Source organism: Mastigoproctus giganteus, chromosome 8 (genome assembly GCF_048544385.1).
Source record: "Mastigoproctus giganteus isolate SK-2022 chromosome 8, ASM4854438v1, whole genome shotgun sequence".
NCBI classification, from domain to species: domain Eukaryota; kingdom Metazoa; phylum Arthropoda; class Arachnida; order Uropygi; family Thelyphonidae; genus Mastigoproctus; species Mastigoproctus giganteus.
The window spans coordinates 184,702,798-184,725,998 of NC_143582.1; positions in this window are offsets into that span (position 1 = coordinate 184,702,798).

A 23,201-nucleotide genomic window follows, 5' to 3' on the forward strand; every position below is an offset into this window, starting at 1 on the left:
CTGGGGGTAATTGTGCAGGCAGATATGAAGTTTTCTGAGCAGTGCAGACGGTCTGCAAGAGTAGTTCATGATATCTTGTCAATGATACACAGGAATTTTTCTAGCAGGGATAAGGAGGTGATTATCCCCTTGTATTTTTTTTTTTTCTTTGTTAGTTGTTGGCGCATCGGCTTCGGTGGCAATAATGCACCTCCAAAGGTTTTTGCAGTACTCTGATCCAAGCCCTAGGCGAGATTGAACCCGCGACCTTTGGGTTGCCATGCTGGCACTTTCCCCACCTGGCTAGCCCGGTCGGCATCCACTTGTATAAGGCAATGGTCAGGCCACACCTTGAGTATTGTATACAGTTCTGGAGGCCTCATTTTAAGAAGGATATAGAGCTGTTGGAACGAGTACAGAGAAGGGCAACGAGATTTGAATGGAATAAAGGGTTGCTCTTACGAAGAAAGGCTTAAGTTTTCCAATTACAGTGTCTGGAGACTATACACCTGCGAGGTGATCTGATTGAGGTGTATAAAGCGTTGAATGGTTTGAGCATCTCAATGCTGTTGGGATTCTTGCTCTGGCTCAGAATAATCGCCTGAGAGGGCATAAATTCAAATTGAGAAAAGATGGTTGTAGTATAGATGTGCGGAAATTTGACTTTAGCCAGCGGGAGGTTAATTGCTGGAACAAACTTCCATCTGTCGTTTAGAAGTTGATAGCTTTTTTATTATTATTAGCTGTATGGTGCAAGGAAGTCTGTGGCTTATGTTGCACTACAAAAAAAAAAAAAAAAAAAAAAATTCTGAATTAACCCGAGAGAGAGAGAGAGTAGAAGGAATCATCAAGAAAGAGAAGAATGATGATATCCAGCTCAAGACCCTAGGTGTGCCAAGCCCATACTCACCAGATGTGAGCCCTTGGGGTTAATTTAAATAGATTCAAGGCCGAACTTGACAAACATTTGGAGTGAGTGGATGTGTGAAATAAGGGTTTTTTGTGTTTTTTTGGCTGATGCTATATAAGCTTGCTTTCATGCATCATGTGCCTTTGCTAATGCTAATCTCCACCTTCTCAACGAGTTCCCTATGTATTGCACTACTTCAGATGAATAACATTTATCTCTTGAATAACAGCGCTTCCATAAATAACCACTCTGTATAAGAGCGGTTATTTAAAGAGAAAAAGTAATGCTACAATACCACCTTTTCTCATCAATAAACTGTTCGTCTAAGAAACGCGCTGCATATGTACGCAATCAGTACCACAAATTATGTGGGTGAACAGCATACTGAATGAAAAAGAAGAGGAAGGCTGACCGAATGTCCTTCAACCGCCTGTAGAATTTCTCTCCACTGTAATAGTGTTCTAACTAGTAGTATACATGGTCACATGCGAGCCATAAAAATATGTTATACAGGTAAAATGTCAACTACATAATGCCGCCTCAACTTGATTTTAAGTGAGAAATAATTTCAAATGGAAGCATTTTAAAATACAGGGAAAATATATTAATGTTGTAGAGCATTTTTCGTGAACGAACAATTTGAACTTAGGCAGAATTAAACGAATTCAGTATTCATAGAAAAAGGTTGAAAAGCTCTAGTTTAAATATTGAAATAGTGGTCTTTGTGTTAATGTGTTTTTAAGATGTGTAAAAGGAAAGTTTTGGGAATCATGTTCATTTCTAAATTAGGAGTTTCAATTAAGTTGTCTTTATTTTTTTAAATAAAGGTTTGGACTTCTTTTTACATTTATTTTAGCTTTCATATCCATTGTTTCACCAGTCCTGGTGTACACAAATACAGAGCAAACCAAATTATCTTTTCAAACTGCACTGCAAAATTAAAGGAAAAAAGTGGTGAGGTAGCGAAAAAATGGTTGTGCCCTTGTTTTATAGAAAGTCAAAAGGTTTTCTGTACATGTCGAACAATTAGTGAAAACGATGTTGTCACAAGGGTAGGTACAGTGACCACAATAGTACTCGATCATCATTGCAATTTCGAAAAGTAGCACTAAAAGATGCTGCTGCTACTTCTTACCTCTCCCGAGCAATGTCACTCGATCTTCTTTTACCTATACAACGCGTCTGCAGGAAGACAACTAATAAATGTCACTATATTACTGAGGGGCCTTACTAGAGTATTAGTTAATCCGGCCACGAGCTTCATGTGTTGATAGCGCCTACCAGTACTTTAAAATCTGCAACAGCGGCGCCCTTGAGCCTCTTGTTCCTCATAAACTTCCTGTAAAAGTTCAGATGTACAAATTTGTACTAAATTCGCATACCGATAATTTATTTTTAAAATACACTTACGATTAAAATATACTAACGAATAAAAATCATAAGTAAAACAAGAGCAAAAGCTGTTGTCATTGAAACTGTCACCAATGAATATCTAACTAAAATCAAATGCTGTGACAACTTTACCTCCATTGGCATGAAATTAGAAATGCGAAAAAAGCTTGGATCAAGACTGGTTATTTATGATGTGCCAAAAGACATCGCTAAGGGGAAACTGCTTGAAGACCTGCTACAACTGCTTGAAAATCAATACGACTATGGAATCACTGAAAAGGAGATGACCTGAAGACTAGGTTTGCCACAAAACCTACACCTAAAGGGACGAGGAACTGGATATTAGAGACCTGAGGCAGCATGAGGTGATCATTACTATCACAAAACAACAGAGTTTATCTTGGGTGGACTGCGCATAGCATTAAAGACTATCTGGTTCCTACCAGATGCTTTAAATGTCTGTGCTATGGGCACCCTGCAGACAACAGGACCCAACCTGTGTACACTATGGAACAACAGGCCACAAACACACAGAATGCCCAAATAAGGAACACTACAGCCTTTCTCCTGTCCAAATTGCAAATCAAAAAAGAAGCAACATAACCATTCTTACAGGGATAACAAGTATCAAATATATTTAAGAGCAATGGAAACATTACAACAGAAAATAGATTATGAATAATCACACCCACAGAGGTAATTACAATAGAGCAACAATAAAAATAGTTCAATTGAACTGTCAGAGGTATCTGCTAGTAAAGAGACAGTTAGCGAAATCCAGAAAGAAAAACCAACAATCTTACTCTTCCAGGAGCCCTACTCTTACAATGTGGTTGTCAAGGAGCTGCCATCTACAACCAGAATAATCCAGTCTGAAGTGGTTACAACTGGACAAGGGGGAAATGCTATTGCCCGAGTTTGGACGGCACTAGCTATTACTGATCATAACTTCACAGCGACAAACATAACTGGTCTATGCTCCACCCATGCTGTCTGTGCATGTGTTGAAGGTCCCACATGACAGCTTCATCTGATAAGCCTCTATTCACAATGTAGTCACGACTTCCAATCTGCAGATCCGTATGTCAATTATTTGGATCATGCTATCAGTAAACTAAGGGGCTCTTACCTAATCATTGCAGTCGATGCAAATGCAAACTCCACAATGTGGAATAGTGCACATAGATACCCCAAAGGCGAATTATTTGAAGAGGCAAATTTTACTGGCAAATTTTAAACAGACCAGGCCATCCACCCACCTGTTTTACTCCCATGGGTCCCTCCCTCATAGATTTCACCACGGTCACTAGTTCTCTAAGCAGAAAAGTAACAGAATGGAGAGTTAATGTGCGGTGGGCCACAACGCAATCATAACCAGAATCCAAAGAACCACACTGGGCCATAAGCATGACATAAACAGCTTGCCGAGGTACAAAATTGCAAAAATAGACTGGGACGCATTTAAATTGCAGATTCAACATATAATAACTGAACGGGACCCAGAACACCTTAGAAGGCTCCCCGCACACATACCATCAGGCTGAGGGGGTGCAAAACATAATCATACAAGGATCTGAAATCTCTATCCCAAGGAAGAAAAGAAGATCCAACCATGTCCCCTGGTGGACTAACAATCTCAAGCTATGAGAATGCAAACAAGGGCAGCCAGGAGAGATTATCAGAGGGCAAGAAGCGATCACTCTAGGAGTCAAAATGATGTAGCAATCCTTCTGGAGCGGTACAGAGATAGGCGGTTGTATCATTAAGAAATACACAAACAAAACAAACATGCCTGGGAAACCCTAGTACAAAGAAGTGGCAACGCAGACCCTTGGGGTATTGTGCACAGGATGGTAACCAAAATTCCATCCCTGGGAAATCTCCTCTATCCAAGATGGACAAAATAAAGACACTACCCGCTGGAAAGTGTCCTTGATGCCATTGTCCACCAAAATAACACCAACCAGGAGACAACAATGCAAACTATCACGAGAATCAACCATCTCACTCACACAGAGGTACAATTGAAGAAGACCCTTTTAAAAGAGAAGATTTAAGAGGCCATAATGTCAAGCAAGGCTGCTAAACGCCCTGGCATTGATGGAATTGAGGTAGAAATTCTCAAACAAGCTTGGAAGGCGATTACCTGTGTTTTTGAAAATTTCTACAACACATGTCTACAGGAGGGAACCTTCCCTCAGACCTGGAAGAAGGCACTACTCAAATCAAAATCTTGATCAAAAACCCTACCAAGCCTGCACTGGATCCAAACTCGTATCGATCCATTGCCCTGCTGCCAATTTTAGGCAAAGTTCTTGAGAAACTGATGGAACACAGAGTACTGATTTATTACCATCACAAACAACTTGCATCCCGTCACTAGTACCAGTTTACTAAAGGACACTCTGCAGAAGATGCGATGACAGCTCCAGTCTCCATAGCCAAAAACCCCATCAAGAAGTACTTTCTTGCGCTCCTCGTTGGGGCCTTTGAAAGGCCCGTCAAAGGGGCCTTTGACATCTTATGGTTGCAGAGTACCTTGGAGAGACTCAGTGAGGCTGAAGTCTGGAACCCGCTTTATCTGCTGTTTACCAGCTACTTCTCCGATCGAACACGTCTCGTCAGATCTGACCAACTGGAAGTTCATAGGCCTGTTACCACAGGCTGCCCGCAGGGGTCCATCCTGGGGCCCTTGTTTTGGACAATGGTATTTGGTACCTGGCTGAGAAAAGAATACCCAAGCACCACCTTCCTGGCATACGCAGATGACCTTACCATGCTGGTAGAGGGAAACTCCAGAGCCTAAATAGAACAAAAGATCAATACAATCATGACAGACCTCCTAGGCTGAAATAATCAGCATAAGCTACAAATCTCCCCACAGCAGACAGTACAGATGCTCATCAAGGGGAAATTGGACTGAAGGCCATCCACCATTAGGGAAAATGGCCAATCCATTAAAAGTGCGGCCAGCACAAAATACCTTGGAGTAATCTTTGATTGCAAATTCTCTTTCCTCCAGCATGTCAAGTATGTCAACACAAGACAGTCCCGCACAAGACAGTACAGATGCTCATCAAGGGGATATTAGACCGGCAAGGCCAATTTCCATTAAAAGCGTGACCAGCACGAAATACCTTGGAGCAATCTTTGATTGCGACTCTCTTTCCTCCAACAGGTCAAGTATGTCAAAGAAAAATTCAAGACATATATAAGAAGGATTATTAATATTACTAAGAAGAAGGGGGGCCTTAAACCCCGAACCCTAAATAATTTGTACTACAATTGTATTGTGCTTCCAATAATAGCGTATGCAGCAGAGGCATGGGGGCACAGAGTAAACATACAAGCTGTGAGAAATCAACTACTACAAGCCCAAAGGGCTGCCCTCCTAGCAGTGACCAGGACCTGAAGAACAACCTCCACCTTTGCACTCCAAGTCCATACCGGCAAGATTCTCCATGATAAAAATAAAGTTGCTTATCACTAGATAAAGTTTCTCCGCTCACAACGTCCAGATAGACCTCGACATTCCTACTAAACAAGATCTGACTAGACTAAGAATGCTGTTAATCTCCAGATGCCAGGAGAAATGGAACAACACACAGCACGGAGCAATCACCCGTAAATTCTTACCAGTAGTAACTGACAACAGCTAAAACCGCACTAAATGGTTCACTCCAGGGCTCCATGTCCTCTTCTTGTTGATGGGCCATTGTAGCTTCAATGAAAATCTCCACAGCATGGACCTCACAGACACCCCAGATTGCACCTGCGGAAACACGGAATCTTGGGGCCACCTGACGTACGACTGTCTTTTTTTTTTTTTTTTTTTTTGATTTGGTAGTTGTTGGCGCATCAGCTTCTGTGGCCATATTGCACCTCCCAAGGTTTTTACAGTACTTTGATCCAAGCCCGAGGCGGGAATCGAACCCGCGACCTTTGGGTTGCCGGGCAGGTACTTTACCTACTCGGCTAGCCCGGTCGGCGTACGACTGTCACCTGTACACGGATATCCGGACACAACTTGAAATTGAAACTGGCTGTTACACCCAGGATGAAACACCGGAATTAATTGCAACTCAGGCTAACTATGCAGCCTTCTGTAAGTTTGCTAATGCCCTCTTCAAGCGTGCTGCAACTATTACCCTAGAACAGAGCCAACGACATCCTAACATGTAAACAACAAAAGGATCAGATTGATCAGACAAACATTAATGGGACCATTCTTTCGACTGTGACTTACCTAACTTCATCCATAGTGATATCCACTGATGGACACTTCATCTGACTTCACAGAACCACACCTTGTATTGGCAGAAAACACTGCAGATCCTGATATTCTGGGGTGGGATCCTCTCTGCTGACCCCCCCCCCCTCCTGGTGGTGGGATCTTCGCTGCTGATCCCCACCTGGGGGGGGATCTTCACTACTCACCTCAACTGAGGGGTGGGATTCCTGGCCCTACTGTCCAATGCTCTCTCTCTCTCTATCACTAACTAACTAACAACTCCTTCCTACTTCTATGGGAATGCCTCTAACTATCCTCTCCATCTTTCTCTCACTATATTCCCCCAATCTCTCCCTATCTTCTCCCTACTATGCATCCACTCTTCTTTCCTGTTCCCACTGACTTCTCCAGACCCTCGGTTCTGGCGACGCCCAGCAGGAGCTAATATATGAATCTGGCGTGCCTCTGCTCAACTAAGAGACGAGAGAAAGTGGGACAATCAAACTCTTGTTTGTCATCCCCTAGTTGCTAAATCGCCTGATGCCGGCCACTCAACGCAACAAAACATCACACCTTCGCATATTCCAACGCTGCACACAAAGGGTCGGCCATGACACTTACCTCATTACAAGATGACAAAACAGCGAATGGGGGATAACCCTAGAATCCGCAAAAAAAACCACTAATAATAATAATAATAACTAGGGGGCTTCGCCCCCTGCTCACTTTACTCGCCAACCCCATGCACGCTTTTCTACGTAATATGTAGAGGTATGACGGAGTAAGTCAAATCTTTTCTACGTAAAAGACACACTTGTCAAAACGCACTGATCGATATCTAATCTAATATATAAAAGAAAATGAGAAAGTGTAAGAAAAAACTATAAAAACTAAAATTGTGTGAATGTTCAGTGAATGAAAGTTATTATTAATCGCATGTTCCATCTTAGCCTCTTCACTGGACAGACTGATGGCTATGCAGACCCCCAGTGGCCTCATGGTTATCCAAGCTGACACCATGCTGTAGCTTTTCCTAGCTGGCATGGTTTGGGATACTGACACTGGCCATTAGGGTAACCCCCAGGCTAGTGTGGGACAGAGCTGCAGAAAGCACACTCCACCATAGGCATCTCTTTCCCTATGTTCTTTTATTCCTACCACCTGGGGTGGTTGAGTCTCCTACCCCCAATCCCCTTCCCCCCATCCTGTGTGGCCCCTAGGTAGCCTGGTGGCTCACCCCACCACCCAATTTCAACTCCTACCCTCTGGACCAGAATGAGCGTCCTGTACCAGGGGACCCCTTACAGCCCCCCCCCCCTTTTAAAACAGGTGAGTGCCTCAACACTGTCCCCTCTGTTTCCTCTGTTCTCTACCCGTTTTATCCCACCCTCTTTAATCTACCCATTATCTCATTTCCAATAAAAAAAATTTCTTTTTTGGGGGGGCTTTCCTTGGATGCCTAGGCTACCCCAGCGTTCACCCCACCAGAGCTTTCGTCTCTCCTAATGTGTCCTGGACTGCCTTCCCGTGGCGATGACGGAAACTGAGGTTGTTAGTGGCTCTCCACAGTTCCCTAGGCTAAGTGGCCAGAGAAACAACACAACCCACACTAATACTTCACAAAACAAACACTTGCACACACCCTGGCCTTATGCAGAGTATTGTATTCTACATAGAGTAAAAACGCGGAGTTGGGGGAGACCCCTGGTGCCACCAGACAAAAAAACACTATGTCACTGTGATCGACATCTAATCAAGAAATGACCTATGTAATTATTTACCTGTGCATTTGTAGTGCGCCGCATTTTCAAGGTCGAATAAATATCACTATGTAATTATTTACCTGAGTTTACATAGGTCACTTATGAAAAGGACTTTTGCTTCGGGTTTCATAATGCATGAGGTTTGGTTTTGGTTTGGTTTTTTTTTTTTTTTTTTAGGAGCATTAGCAACTAAGGCCATATTGCTTCGGGGATATGCGGTGTTAATTCCCTGAACGTTCTGCATCCTCCATATTTGGAGGATGCGGAACGCTGGGCAGGAGCACTGCTGCTCCTGCCCACCTGGCTACGGAGGCGCCAATGCATGAGGAATGTTGTTGCATCCCAAAGAGCAGGACTAAAATATTTCACTGAAATATTTACAAACTGTACAAATATTTAAAATATTTACAAAATACTAAATTACTGTATTTACAAATATACAATATTCATTAATAAACAAAAAACGTTACAGGGGATATTATTCAGGGAATATTCATGTGTTGTTGTGGCGGACCCCCATTAGCAGCTATTGTACTCCTTGTGTTGAGGCTCACGCCAAGACCGGCCATTTGTATGTAATGTGTTGGGTGTGTAAATGTTATGATGTGTTCTGCTGTTATGTAATCGGCCGGTACCTGGCTCTTAGCAAGTGAGAAGCATCAACACCTGGTCACAGCGTCCCCCCCCCGCCACGTGGAGGCGGCCAGGATCTACTACCTTCATGCTAGTCTATACCGGAACAAAGTTCCAGGATAGGCAAAGTTAGGAGAACAGGAAAATGAAAAAAAAAAATAATAATAATAAAAAAAATAATAATAATAAAAAAATTAAAAAAAAAATAGCTGGAAAAGTTAGGGGTGGTGGGGAAGGAAAGAAGTGCAGCGGGGAATCAGAGAAGGGACCCGCCGTAATAGAAGGAAGTTAAGAGAAATTAAGAAAAGATAAAAGAGAGGGGGGAGGAAAGGAGAAGGTGGAGGCAATTTTCAGCCTTTGTAGAAGCCACATGTCGTGGTGCAATCCTATCCTAATTTAGGATTAGCAATTCCTATCCTGTAAGCAGGATTAGGAGATGTCGAGGCGCATCCTCAATAGATCCTTCAGCTTGAAGGGTAGCTCTTCCAACGTTGAAGATTTCTTTGGCACTCCCGTCGTTTGATAGGAAATCCTCTTGGAGTAAAAGCATATCAGAACTCTACAACGGACCAGGAGAAGGTTCGGTAGTTCCAGCAATCCTTAATTTCATTGGTAGATAGGTATCCAATGGCATGGCACAGCTGAAGGACTAGAGTCAAACTACATACTATCTACACTATTTACGATTTCTGACACAGTAGGTTCGTCACTCCAATCAATAAGGATTTGATTTCCATCACGATGTATCACCTCAAGTTCGTGAGACAAAATGCAGGAAGTCAGTTGAAGCTTCTTTGAAATATTGAAATACAATATATTAATCAATTCTTTCTAGATAGCAGTTCTTGTGAAAGTCTGCAATAAGAATGTCAGTCTCTGATCAAGTCTTCAGAGATAATTTCAGTCGTTGTTCAAGTCTTTCTCTTGATCCAGATTCAGGCTATCTCAGGGCAGCAGATCTCGTTTTCTCTCGTCGTTTAAATGCTCGTGTTGCAAATAAGTTAAAAGCTTCAAATGCATCTTGTGATTGGATCAGAAAAGGCTTATTCTCCCTGTCATAAGAACCAGTAACGAGTTGTAGTTCATTCCGTAAGTCGGTATAATAGTGACACTCCAAAAGGAGTGTCACTGCGTCCTCTTCACCTCCACAGAGACAAAGAGGGGTAGGAGACAGTCCAAGTTTATACAGCTTGCTATTGAGGCTGCCGTGACCTGACAAAAGGTATGTTCCATATATATTATGTCCTAGACCTCATCATCTTATTATATCCTAGATCTCATCATCACACATGAATCAGATGACATAACAGGGCTGACAGTAGAGGAACCAGTAGCAGGAAGTGATCACGGAGTTCTACGGTGGATGATGACGAGAGAGGTAGCAGAAGTAAAAGGCAAAATAATGGGTTTTAATTTCAGAAAAGGAAATTACGATGCCTTAAGGTACTACATGGCCTCTATTAACTGGGTAGATATCGCGCTGAGAATGAATACAATTGAACTGTGGTACGCTTTTAAAACATTAATCACAGATGCCTTGAATGCGTATATACCATTAAAAAAATACTCCACGAGAAGGGTTCCAAGTTGGATGAATAGTGAAGTTGCCACATTACTTGAGCAAAAAAAGGTGGCATGGAAAGGTTACAGAGCAAAAAAAAGTACTGAAGCCTATAACAGCTACAAGGTGATGTGTAATAGAGCCACAGAAAAGGTTCGACAGGCAAAGGCAGTTTATGAGAAATCACTGGCAAACAGAGCAAAGAGGGGGGATAAAGAATTCTTCACATATATAAATGCCAAGAAGAGCAGGACAAACCAGATCGGACCTTTACGTAAGGGAAAGGGGACAGTAATAAATACACCAGCTGCCGTTGCAGATGAACTCAACAGTTAATTTGCATCGATATTTACAAATGAAAAGCCTTTTGTGGCAATGGGAAATTGTGGGAGCGAAGTTAAAAAATATGTAATTAATGATATTGAAATTTCGCAAGATTATTTAATGAAAAAACTTTCGAGCCTACAGACCAGTAAGGCTCCTGGAGTTGATGGAATATACCCTATAATCTTAAGAGAGGCGGCAAGCGAGTGCATTGAACCATTGAGGCTAATTATGCGAGCATCACTAGACTCTGGGGAGATTCCCTTGTATTGGAAAAGTGCAAATGTATCTCCCATACATAAGGGTGGCTCTAAAAGTGAAGTTGGAAATTATCGACCTGTCAGTCTGACTTCAGTAGTAGGGAAAATCATGGAGGCAATGATCAAGGGTGGAATTCAGGATCATTTGGATCGAATTGAAATTCTCAAGGATACTCAGCATGGGTTTGTAAAGGGAAAATCATGTTTAACAAATCTAGTTCGCTATTTCGAAAGGGTCACTCACGAGCTGGATTTAGGGAATAATTTCGACATTGTTTATTTAGATTTCAGCAAAGCTTTTGACTCAGTCCCACATAAGCGGTTGCTTTATAAGCTGGAACAGGTTGGAATCACTGGGAAAATTCTTAGATGGATAGAAGGATGGCTTCAAGGCAGGAGGCAGAGGGTTGTGATAAATGGCGATTCCTCAGATTGGGTTGATGTAAGAAGTGGGGTTCCACAAGGATCACTATTAGGACCACTGTTGTTTTTAATTTTCATAAACGACATTGATGAAGGGATAGAGGGCGTGATGTCTAAATTTGCAGATGATGTTAAAATTGGTAGAGTAGTTAATGATCACTGTCAAGCTGAGCTTCTTCAGAGAGACCTAGATAGACTTCAAGAATGGTCAGAAAAATGGCAGCTGTGCTTTAATCCAACAAAGTGTAAGGTATTACACCTGGGAAACAGTAATCCCAAAATAACTTATTCACTTGGTGGAGTTCAACTAAACCCAGTACTGGAGGAAAGGGACTTGGGTGTTACAATACGGTCAGACATGAAATTCTCTGAGCATTGTAAACAGGTTGCAAGGAAGGCCCATGGTGTCCTATCGATGATCTATCGAACTTTTGCAAGTAGAGATAGGGACGTGATAATCCCATTATATAAGGCTTATGTTAGACCACACTTGGAATACTGTGTTCAAGTATGGAGACCGCACCTAAAGAAAGACATCGAGCTTCTTGAAAGGGTGCAAAGAAGGGTAACTCGCCTGGTGAGATCGGCAAAAGGGCGTCCTTATGAAGAAAGACTTCGAATATGTGGGTTGCAGAGTTTGGAAACTAGACACCTTAGAGGAGATTTGATTGAGGTGTTTAAGGCTCTGAGAGGCATCAGTAAAATGAATGAGGACAAAATTTTCAAGATTATAAATGATGCTAGAACTAGGGGACATAAATTCAAGTTACGGGGGGAAATGTTTAGATTGGACTGCAGGAAGTTCTATTTTAGCCAGCGAGTTATAAATTACTGGAATAAGTTGCCTTCATGGGTGGTAGAGGCCGACAGTTGGGGGAAATTCAAAGGTCATCTGGATAGTACTTTCGGGTAAGGGAAGCGCATAGGATGATAGGTTTAATTTCCTTTTTATTTATATTTTATTTTATTTATTTTATTTTTTAATTATTATTATTTATTTATTTATTTTATTTATTTATTTATTTTTATCATTGTTTTGTTCGGATTTTTTTTTTTTTTTTTTTTTTTTTTTGGCTGGTGCAGCATAAGCCATAGGCTTTCTTGCACCATGCGGCCGTTACTAATACTAATACTAATACTAATACACTATTTACGATTTCTGACACAGTAGGTTCGTCACTCCAATCAATAAGGATTTGATTTCCATCACGATGTATCACCTCAAGTTCGTGAGACAAAATGCAGGAAGTCAGTTGAAGCTTCTTTGAAATATTGAAATACAATATATTAATCAATTCTTTCTAGATAGCAGTTCTTGTGAAAGTCTGCAATGAGAATGTCAGTCTCTGATCAAGTCTTCAGAGATAATTTCAGTCGTTGTTCAAGTCTTTCTCTTGATCCGGATTCAGGCTATCTCAGGGCAGCAGCTCTCGTTTCCTCTCGTCGTTTAAATGTTCGTGTTGCAAATAAGTTAGAAGCTTCAAATGCATCTTGTGATTGGATTAGAAAAGGCTTATTCTCCCTGTCATAAGAACCAGTAACGAGTTGTAGTTCATTCCGTAAGTCGGTATAATAGTGACACTCCAAAAGGAGTGTCACTGCGTCCTCTTCACCTCCACAGAGACAAAGAGGGGTAGGAGACAGTCCAAGTTTATACAGCTTGCTATTGAGGCTACCGTGACGTGACAGAAGGTATGTTCCATATAGTCCAGGAGCAAACCACAATAGTTCCTTTTCCCTGAATTCCCTTACCACCTTTCCTGTCTCCGATACAGACCAGTCAGCCTGCCACTTATTAACATAAATAGTGCGCAATCTGTCCTTTTCAGTTGTTATTGGAACATTCAGGTCAAGTTCGACGTTATCAAGAGAAGTAGGATGTGCCTTTTTCAGGTGGTATCTCAAATATATATACTGGACCTCATATTGTATTGGTATCCTTCCTATCAGGAGCTACAAAGCTGCAGTAGAAATTGTCCTACAAGCTCTGGATAACATAAGAAGGACAGCACGCTGTGCTTGCAATAGCTGTTTGATAACGGCACACTTGGTTGCCCTATAACCCCAGGCGCCAGCACCATATGTGATAATGGGCAGGAATATACAGTTATAATACAATCTCAGTGAGTGACCTTTAAGGCCCCACTCTTGTCGTGTTACTTTTTTCAATCTAGATAATAATGACTTGCATTTTTCTTTAATGTATTTTGCATGGGATATAAAACTCAAACCATCATCCAGAATAATTCCCAAGTATTTTGTGGTTGAACTGGAGCAGTTGGAGCAGTGTGACATTGGAGGCAAATTGCTGCTATGGATAAAGGGGTGGTTGAGGGGGAGAAGACAGAGAGTGGTAATCAATGGACACTGCTCATCGTGGACTGATGTTATTAGTGGAGTCCCTCAGGGCTCAGTGTTGGGTCCATTATTGTTTTCTGTATTTATAAATGATATTGATGATGGTATATCGGGATTAATGTCCAAGTTTGCAGACGATACAAAGGTTGGCAGGGTTGTCAAGGACACTACTGACACTATGCTTCTGCAACAGGATCTGGAAAGGTTGAGCAGATGGGCTGAGAGGTGGCAAATGAAGTTTAACATTGACAAATGTAAAGTACTACACATGGGAAACAGCAACCCCAGAGCAACGTATCAACTCTATGGTACAACACTGACAGTGGTAGAGAATGAAAGGGACTTGGGGGTGGTTGTGCAGGCAGATATGAAGTTCTCTGAGCAGTGCAGACGGGCTGCAAGAGTAGCTCATGGAGTATTGTCAATGATATACAGGAATTTTTCCAGCAGGGATAAGGAGGTGATTATTCCATTGTATAAGGCGATGGTCAGGCCACACCTAGAGTACTGTATACAGGTCTGGAGGCCTCATTTCAAGAAGGATGTAGAGCTGCTGGAACGAGTACAGAGATGGGCAACAAGATTAGTGAATGGAACAAAGGGGTGCTCTTACGAAGAAAGGCTTAAGTTTTGCAAATTACAGTGTCTGGAGACTAGGCACCAGCGAGGTGATCTGATAGAGGTGTATAAAGCCTTGAATGGTTTAAGCATGCTCAATGCTGATGGGATTCTTCCTCTAGCTCAGAATAATCACCTGAGAGGGCATAAATTCAAATTGAGGAAAGACAGATGTAGGATAGACGTGCGGAAATTTGCCTTTAGCCAGCGAGTGGTTGGTTGGTGGAACAGGCTGCCATCCCTTGTGGTGGAGGTTGATAGCCTAAATAAGTTTAAGGCTCAGCTGGACAGGTATTTTGAACGAACAGAGGGGTGAAGTGGAAGTGGTTTTTTTTTTTTTTTTTTTTTTTTGGCTGATGCTGCATAAGCTTGCTTTCTTGCATCAAATGCCTCTACTAATGCTAATGCTAATGCTAATGCTAACTGTATGGTTGAAAAAACGTTACAGAGAGTACAGAGTATTTTTTGGGTCTAACGGCACCAGGGATTTACCCCATCTCCGCGTATGTTCTTTGTATCGAGGACAGTACGCTGTCAAGGCCAGAGGTTTAAGAGTGTGTGGATCATGTATTGTGTAATATGTTGTGCCCCTTGTTCCTCTGGCTTGTTAGCCGCTAGGCCCCAGATGGGACCTGTCGTTTACGTACTCCGCCACGTGGAGGCCAGCCAGGTGTTCCCTTATAGTTTGCTCTGGCAGGTCCTACCACCTATTTTCCTGAGATTTCAGTGGCTAGGACCTAAAAAAATAAAAAAATAAATAAAAAATAAATAAATAATAATAATAATAAAATAAAATAAATAAAAAAATAGAAAATAAAATAATAATAAAAAAATCATTAAAATAATAATTCTTCTCTTCTTTTGGGCACAGATGGTACATTATATGCAACTTAGAGGGGCTGTACGGGATAAGCGCTGGAGGTAATAATATTTCCTAATGGTTCGGGCATGAATTTTGGTGTTTTAAATTTGTACGTGTGGGGCAAGCGCTGTTGTAAAGAGAAAGAGATGGGAGGTGAGGTTGGAAATTGGAAGTAAGGGGTCTATAGGGAAGATGACCCCTGTTGATACCATACAGCCATACTATATGGCTGTATGGCATCATAAGATGTAATCTTCAAGGTCCGAGTCCAAGTTGCAATCTTCGTCTTTGCATTGGTTCAGTGGTGGTCCAAGTCCAGAAGTCAGGTCCAGTTCGTCACGCTCATGTGTTGTATCTGCCTCAGGTGGTCACTAGTTCAGAGTTTCGCAGTCTTTCATAGGTTAGTGATATGTGGCAGGGATCTTTGTCTTTCAAAGAGTTCGCGGGCAAAGACGGAAAAAACGTTACAATGGAACATCAAATATTAGCCGACCGGGCTAGCCGGGTAGGTAAAGTGCCTGCCTGGCAACCCAAAGGTCGCGGGTTCGATTCCCGCACACAGGCTGGATATCACGATGGTGCCGAACCAACCGGTTGGTTGGATATCCCGGCCACGATACACGAAGGAAGCAAGTAAAAACTGGTTCCTTCGTGTATTGATCACATCATACGAAATAAATAAAATCAAATATTAGACAGAGAACCACGTGCACGAGGTTGGTGAACGTAATAGGGGCAGTTGTCAATAATTAATTGCATTTGTAGTGACGTAATTGCCTCACCCTCTTCTCCCATTGGCTCGAATAATTATCACTAGGAGGAAAACTTTTTTCATGTATAGAGAGATAATAAATACACTAACGATTAGCTTCAACAAGTACTTCATGCAAACCTTATCAGGGATAAGTGAAGATGGAATACATTCCATTTGTCATCAGGGGTGTGCTGCCAGAGAGGTCTCGAGCAAGCTTTTGTTAAATTTGGGCCTTATCCAAGCTCCTTGTTAATTTTTTTGGCATTATCCGAATCCCTTGTTGAAAAAAAAAAAAAAAAAAAAATAGTTTGTTTGTTTGATAAAATTTAACAGACTATTTTAACCGGGGATGACTCTTTGCTGAAATTCTTCTCAGGTACACACATTGCTAACAAATTGGCAGCACACTTTTGCTCCTCATAGTCTTTTCTATAAGCTTAAATTTCATCATTCATGAAGTATACTGGTGGATATAATATTACAATATGCTAATTTATTGACTCAGTAAGAAAGTTAAAATGCAACAGGGTGTATTAATTTGTAACTGTTTTTATAAATTTCAGTAGTTTTGTCGCAAAGGTAATGCCGTTGGAAGTCAGATGTGCTATGAAATGACAAAACTTTCTTTAAATTATGCGCTCTTTTGTTTTAAGTATGTACTAATGATAGGGATCTCATTATGTATTTATTTCTGAGTGGTGTACGGATCATTATATGATGTGTATACTACTCATTTAGAGCTGATATGTACATATCACAGTCTGATTAATTGTTAATTAGAAATAAGTGCAGCAACGGAAATTCAAACAAAAATTGCAAAAGAAACAATATTTGATCATAGGATTAAATTTTGTATCCTCTATACTAAGCTTTCACATCTTGCCAGTAACTAGTTCGCTTCTACGTATGTCTTGATTCATTTATGGCAAATAGAAAGACTCTCTCTCTCTCTCTCTCTCTCTCTCTCTCTCTCTCTCTCTCTCTCTCTCTCTCTCTCTCTCTCTCTCTCTGTCCTGGATGATTTAACAGCGATACATTTTTCCTTTCACTAACTGTTTGTTGTCACGTCTTTGGCCAGTAAACATATCCGTGAGATTATTTATAACATTCTGTCTTCGGTAAATCGCGATGCGAAATATTGACACTAGTCTAGTTCAAAGTTGAGACGACATCCTTTTTCCAGACTCCTTTTATTACATTTGATAAGCATTTAAGACGGATGACATGAGAGAAATCTTCGTTTGGTACTGTAACACTCCCACTTCTGAAATAAGTTCCCAAAGGAAAGGAGAAGCTATGATAAACAAATATGGCCCCCGAAGTTGCCCTGAACACATACACACATCCTCGCATCTAGCGATAAGCAAGCGATAAAAATGTTACAGATAAGCGTTGACCTATATATAAAACCTTATCTCTTTCCCCCACCCTTGCTAAGCATATCTGCGGTATCTACAGTTGAGAATAAACAGAAACGCACCCACTTCAAGAAATATCCAACACATGCTTTAAATATTCTTTAACTGCTGTGCAGTACTTCGACAAAGACTTGTTGGTAAACTGTCGAAGTTTTAATCGGCGACATTGTTCTTGTTGCTTTCCTTTTGATGCTAAGTAGCTTCTATCAAAATAAAACGTTGCAGACTCAAAAGACATTATTTCATGTTATACTTTAGTGCAGCGGATTTGTGGGAAACCACAGGAACCGCCTAACAAATACACTATGTCCACTATGTTATAGTCTAGTGCACAGTCTTCAATTACTCCTAGCGCCACAGATGCAAGTGCGTGAACAAACGCAGCCATAAAAATTCAGAGCCGAAATACGCATGTCCAGTATTGATAGAGCTCTCTTTTGAAGAGAGTGTAATAATGCTTTAGTTGGAATTGAGCAAGGGTCGCGAAGCATTTGTTATATTATTATTTTTACATTGTAGAGCTATATGTTTTCATTACGGACAGGTTTTTTTGGTATGCAATAGGATTGAAACTCGTGATTGTGCCGATTTTCAAAGGATAATTTGTGGTAACATACATCATAAGTCATACAATCTGAAAATAAAAGCAGGAATTAATTAAATGTAATAACTACTTAAAATAATTAATTTATAACTAATTATATCAACATTAATATCAATATCAACATCGATATTAACAGCATCTTTGGGGAAAGGGAGGGGAGGGGTATTAATTCCCTCCCCTCTCCTCTAAATTTAAATATATTATGTCAGTCATTCCTGCGCACATTAATAACTTGTTTAAAACTTTAACAGCATACCTTAGTTGGGATTATTATTATTTTTTTTTTGGCTAACTGACTGGTTAAAAGCAACTAATTGGTAAAGTGTAAAGTGTGTTAGTTGTCTGACGGCACCAGGGGTTTTCCCCATCTCCCAGTTATGTACTCTGTTTGTGTGACACAGAACTCTGTGGAGGCCACAGATTAATGTTATGTTATGTTGTTCCTATGACCATTTAGCCGTTGGACCCCTATTGGGACCCACCGTTGCCCACACTTTGCCACGAGGAGGCAAATCAGGTACCCAGTAGATTGTTTAAGTACTCTGGCAAGCCCCTCCACCTAATTTCCGAGGATTTCAGTGGCAATTCAGTTATATGGAATTGAGAAAGACTATATATATAGTCTTTCTCATATATATATATATATATATATTACAGGGTGTCTCAAAAATATTGGTACAAACGTTTAGGGGAGGTAGGTAACATCTAAAGGAATGTGAATCGCATAGGAACCCATAACCGGAAACGTCGCCTTAAGTCGGTACACGGCGCTGTTCATCAGTTCGCGAGAGGGAAAATTTCTGGTTTACTCATTCAAGCAGTAGTCGCCGCACGAAGAGCATGCATCGATATACGAACTGTGAGCTGGCTGACATGCAACTAGTGTATGGATTAGCAGAGGGCAATGGACGAGCCGCTCAACGAATTTATGGAGAACGCTTCCCAGACAGACATGTAACGGACCACCGTTTATTTGCGCGTGTGCATCAAAATTTGTGCGATTATTGGTCATTTAGAGGTAACAGGAGTAGTGCGGGCAGACCACGTTCGACGCGAACTCCCGCCATGGAAGAAAGTGTGTTGAATGCCGTCCAGAATTATCCTACTACCAGCACACGTGCCATTGCCTCTGCCTTAGGAGTGTCTCGTTGGAGTGTACAGCGTGTCTGTCACGACGATTCCTTACACCCCTTTCATCTCCAAATGGTTCATTACTGCTCCCCCAAGATCCTGCACGTGTGGCTTTTGCGCAGTGGTTTCTCCAAGAAAGTGTTCAAGACTTGAATTTTCCAGCCTATGTTTTGTTCACGGATGAGGCTTATTTCACTCGGGAAGGCTTATTCCCGAGTGAAATCAGCATAATGCTCACGTGTGGGCTCACGACAACCCACACAGTGTGCGCCCCAATGCGGCACAACACTGCTTCGCAATAAATGTGTGGGCAGGTATGGTCGATAACTGCTTAGTCGGCCCATTCCTGTTACCATCCCGCATGAACTCCGCTAAATATCGGATCTTTCTTGAACAAGTTCTACCAGGGTTACTTGACGATGTTCCAACAAATGTGAGACGCAGCATTGGGTTTCAACATGACGGGGTGCCTGCCCGTTATGGAAGGTGTGTTCGTGACCATTTGAACAGGCGTTTTGGCCGTCGATGGATTGGCCGTGGTGGACCCGTTGCCTGGCCCCCATGCTCACCTGATTTATCGAGCCTTGATTTCTTTCTGTGGGGGGGGGGCCCTCAAATCTATCGTGTATGAATCGCCTGTGGAGACGGAAATGGATTTTGTGGTGAGACTCGTCTGCGCTGCTGCTGCTACTGTCAAAGAAACTCCAGGTGTGTTCGACCGTGTCCGTCAGTCCATGCTGCGCCGATGTCACGCATGCATCGCGTCTCATGGTGGAACCTTTGAGCATCTGTTGTAACATCATGAAATGCATCCATCTCGTACTCCCTTGTTAATATTACGTCAGATAAATGTTTACCACTAATTACTGTCTTGTGTCATTTCTGCTTCTTGTGCCTCTGCTACTACTTTCCCGTGACGTTTCCGGTTATGGGTTCCTATGCGATTCACATTCATTTAGATGTTACCTACCTCCCCTAAACGTTTGTACCAATATTTTTGAGACACCCTGTATTTATAAACCATACTATAGTACAATACACTATCTCTCTTTCATCAACTATTCTCAATTTACAAATTATTAACATCAGTTTGTATTAGTTGTATCTTACATAATATTAATCCTCGATGATTACTCAATCTTTTTCTTGCATTACCAATTTTTATCACTTACATCAGCAAAACTCATTTCAACTCTTATTATTCTTTTGTATATTTGTTTCAACTGGTATCCTCTTACCTCAGTAATATTCACTATAAATCACTCATTCTACCTCAGTTACTCTCTAGTTACCATCTTAGTCGTCCCTCTTTACTCATGAGGTTTCTCTATTAATAAAATTTCTTTCTCTTTACACCTCAACTGGTATGTTAACTTGTGTTGGCACCTGGCCTCATTTAATGATATAGGTTAGCATATCCTTACAGTACTACCCCTATAAATATAATTTCTTTACTAATTCCTTTATACTATTACTTTCTTTTTATTACCCCTGTACCACCCTTACATTATTTCATAATCATTTAACATTCATAACAAATTATCTCAACCTTAGTAACTAACCTGCCTAATACAACAGGAATGTTCCTTTTATGAGTCCTTGAGTTCAGGATTCAAGGAAGAAACAGGAACAGACTTACGTTCTGGAATAGCTGCTACTTCCAATTTCCTTGCGTTCAGGCTTCCTTCGTGGCAGACAGACTTTCTTCCATTTCTTGGGCACACTGCCTTCCGATGCCGGACCAGACTTTCTTTCTCTTCTTGGCTCACTTATCTGCACAACTGGCCATTATCACTGCTTTCCGATGTCGGACCAGGCTTTCTTTCTCTTCTTGGCTCACTTATCTGCACAACTGGTCATTATCACTGCCTTCCGATGCTGGACTAGGCTTTCTTTCTTTCACCTTTACCTTAAATTTAACCACTGTCTTCACTGCCTATCACTGCCTTCCGATGCCAGACAAGGCTTTCTTCCTCTCATGTTTTTTTTTTTTTTCTTTTTCTTCATCTTGCTACCACGAGATATGAACTCCGACCACCAAAAAATTTACTTCTACTTCAACCTGCAAACTCACACACCCTCACCTTGACCACAGAGAAGTCAGATACAGAATGGACACTTGCTCAAATTACGCCCCCCCGAACTTTACTCTTTCCCTCAAGTTTGGAACGCTTCCCCCAAGGACTCCAACCAATCCTCATACTATTTCATTTTTTTCATTCCTTCCTATTTGCTAAAACGACTCACCTCAGTTGTCTCCCTAGTGCACAAACCAACCCTTCCCTAGAAATTTCTTTTTTTTTCCACACAGCAGTATGACCTTTACATGTTTTCTGGGTCACCTCCAAAACACTCATTTTCGCGTTCACCCCTTTGCTAAATGTGGCCAACTTGCCAAATTATCAGCCACCCTGACGCCGTTTTCTTTTGATGCAAACACTGGACGTCCACTCATTTCCTGTTTACTTCCTAACGGTGACTTAGATCAAAAGAGACACGTCATAATCCCGTTTCACGGTCCTATTGTTCTTGCCCTCAGCAACCCTTTCAAATGGCACCCACTACCTAGTCCTGCTGTCCCTGTTTGCTCTTTTATATTACTCGAAATTACTTGTTTCCATTTAGCCACTATTTAACATATACGTCTATAACTTCCCCATCCCCAAATCCAGTGTTTCTTCAAACTTTAATCTCATTCACATTAAAACTAAATATACAATCTTAATACTTACTATCTTTAAATTAATACTCCGGCATTAATGCTAATTCTCACTTTTCATTGCCCTTCCTGGATTTATTTTAGCAAAATAGATATTTCTATTATATTTGTAAGATCTACTTCTTACAGGCGAAACTAACATACTACCAGATCCGCCACTGAGGGGAGAGAGGAAGGTTAGAGAATTCGGACAGTTGGTTTGTATTGGTTGTTAAAGAGCGCAGGAGTGCTTTCGTGAGTCTTACACAATACATCACTCTTTCATTAAATTCTGAACTCCAAAGTAATGCATCTGATCGCCGAAGCTTAATGGGCAAGTCTTACCCCTATGTAGTCTGCTAAGCGAATTTGTACTGTAATTTTGTCTTGCAATAAAATCCATCCATAAAACTTTGATAGAATTCCATGAAGTACATATTTTTCTTGATATTTCGGAATTTATGGTTGTAATTTAACATTTGTGCACTAGTACCTATATAATCCATTAGAGGAATTTCAAAAATGTTGCACTAGTTTGAATAGGCTATATTTATTAAAGAATTTCACATAAGCTTTGTTCCTAAGGCTACAGCACTCACGAAGCACAGATTTTATTCGAAAACATTTTCAGTGTGTGATCGTTCTGCTTCCAGTAATACTTGTAAATGCCTACAAAAAATTTCCTTAATTTTATAGTTGTTTTTTTAGTGTTGTTCTCTTCTACGTGTTGCGTTATGATGTTCTCTTCTACGTGTTGCGTTATGATGTTCTCTTCTTCAGTAGCTTGATTTCATGAGAATAAAAAATACAGTGATTGTGATTATATGTGGCTGTTTCTGTTTCAAAACCTAATTCTTCTTAAATAAATATCCTTATTTTCTGTAGAAGATTTTGAACTTTTTAATTGTTCTGAAATGACAGCAGGCCATGCAAGGTAAAACTTACCTTTCAAGAGTTAAAAGTGATAATTCCTTAAACTTGTGGCCTGTTTTGCGATAGCCTAGTGGTCTGATAATACTATACGTATACCATTCATTATCTGAATAAAATCACCACCCATGAAATTGGCGTTGGTGAAAATCAGTACTTGTGCTGACGTTTCCCTACTGAGAATGGCTGGACTTGCATTCCTTTAGGTCATCATGAAATCCTATTTCACGAACACTTGGTGTAACATACAAATAGCATTATCGGGACTAAGCACTGGTCTGGACAACAATCGGGCACCAAAGTACACATGGAAAAAAATAAAAAATCGAAGAGATTTATTGTGTCTACTGGG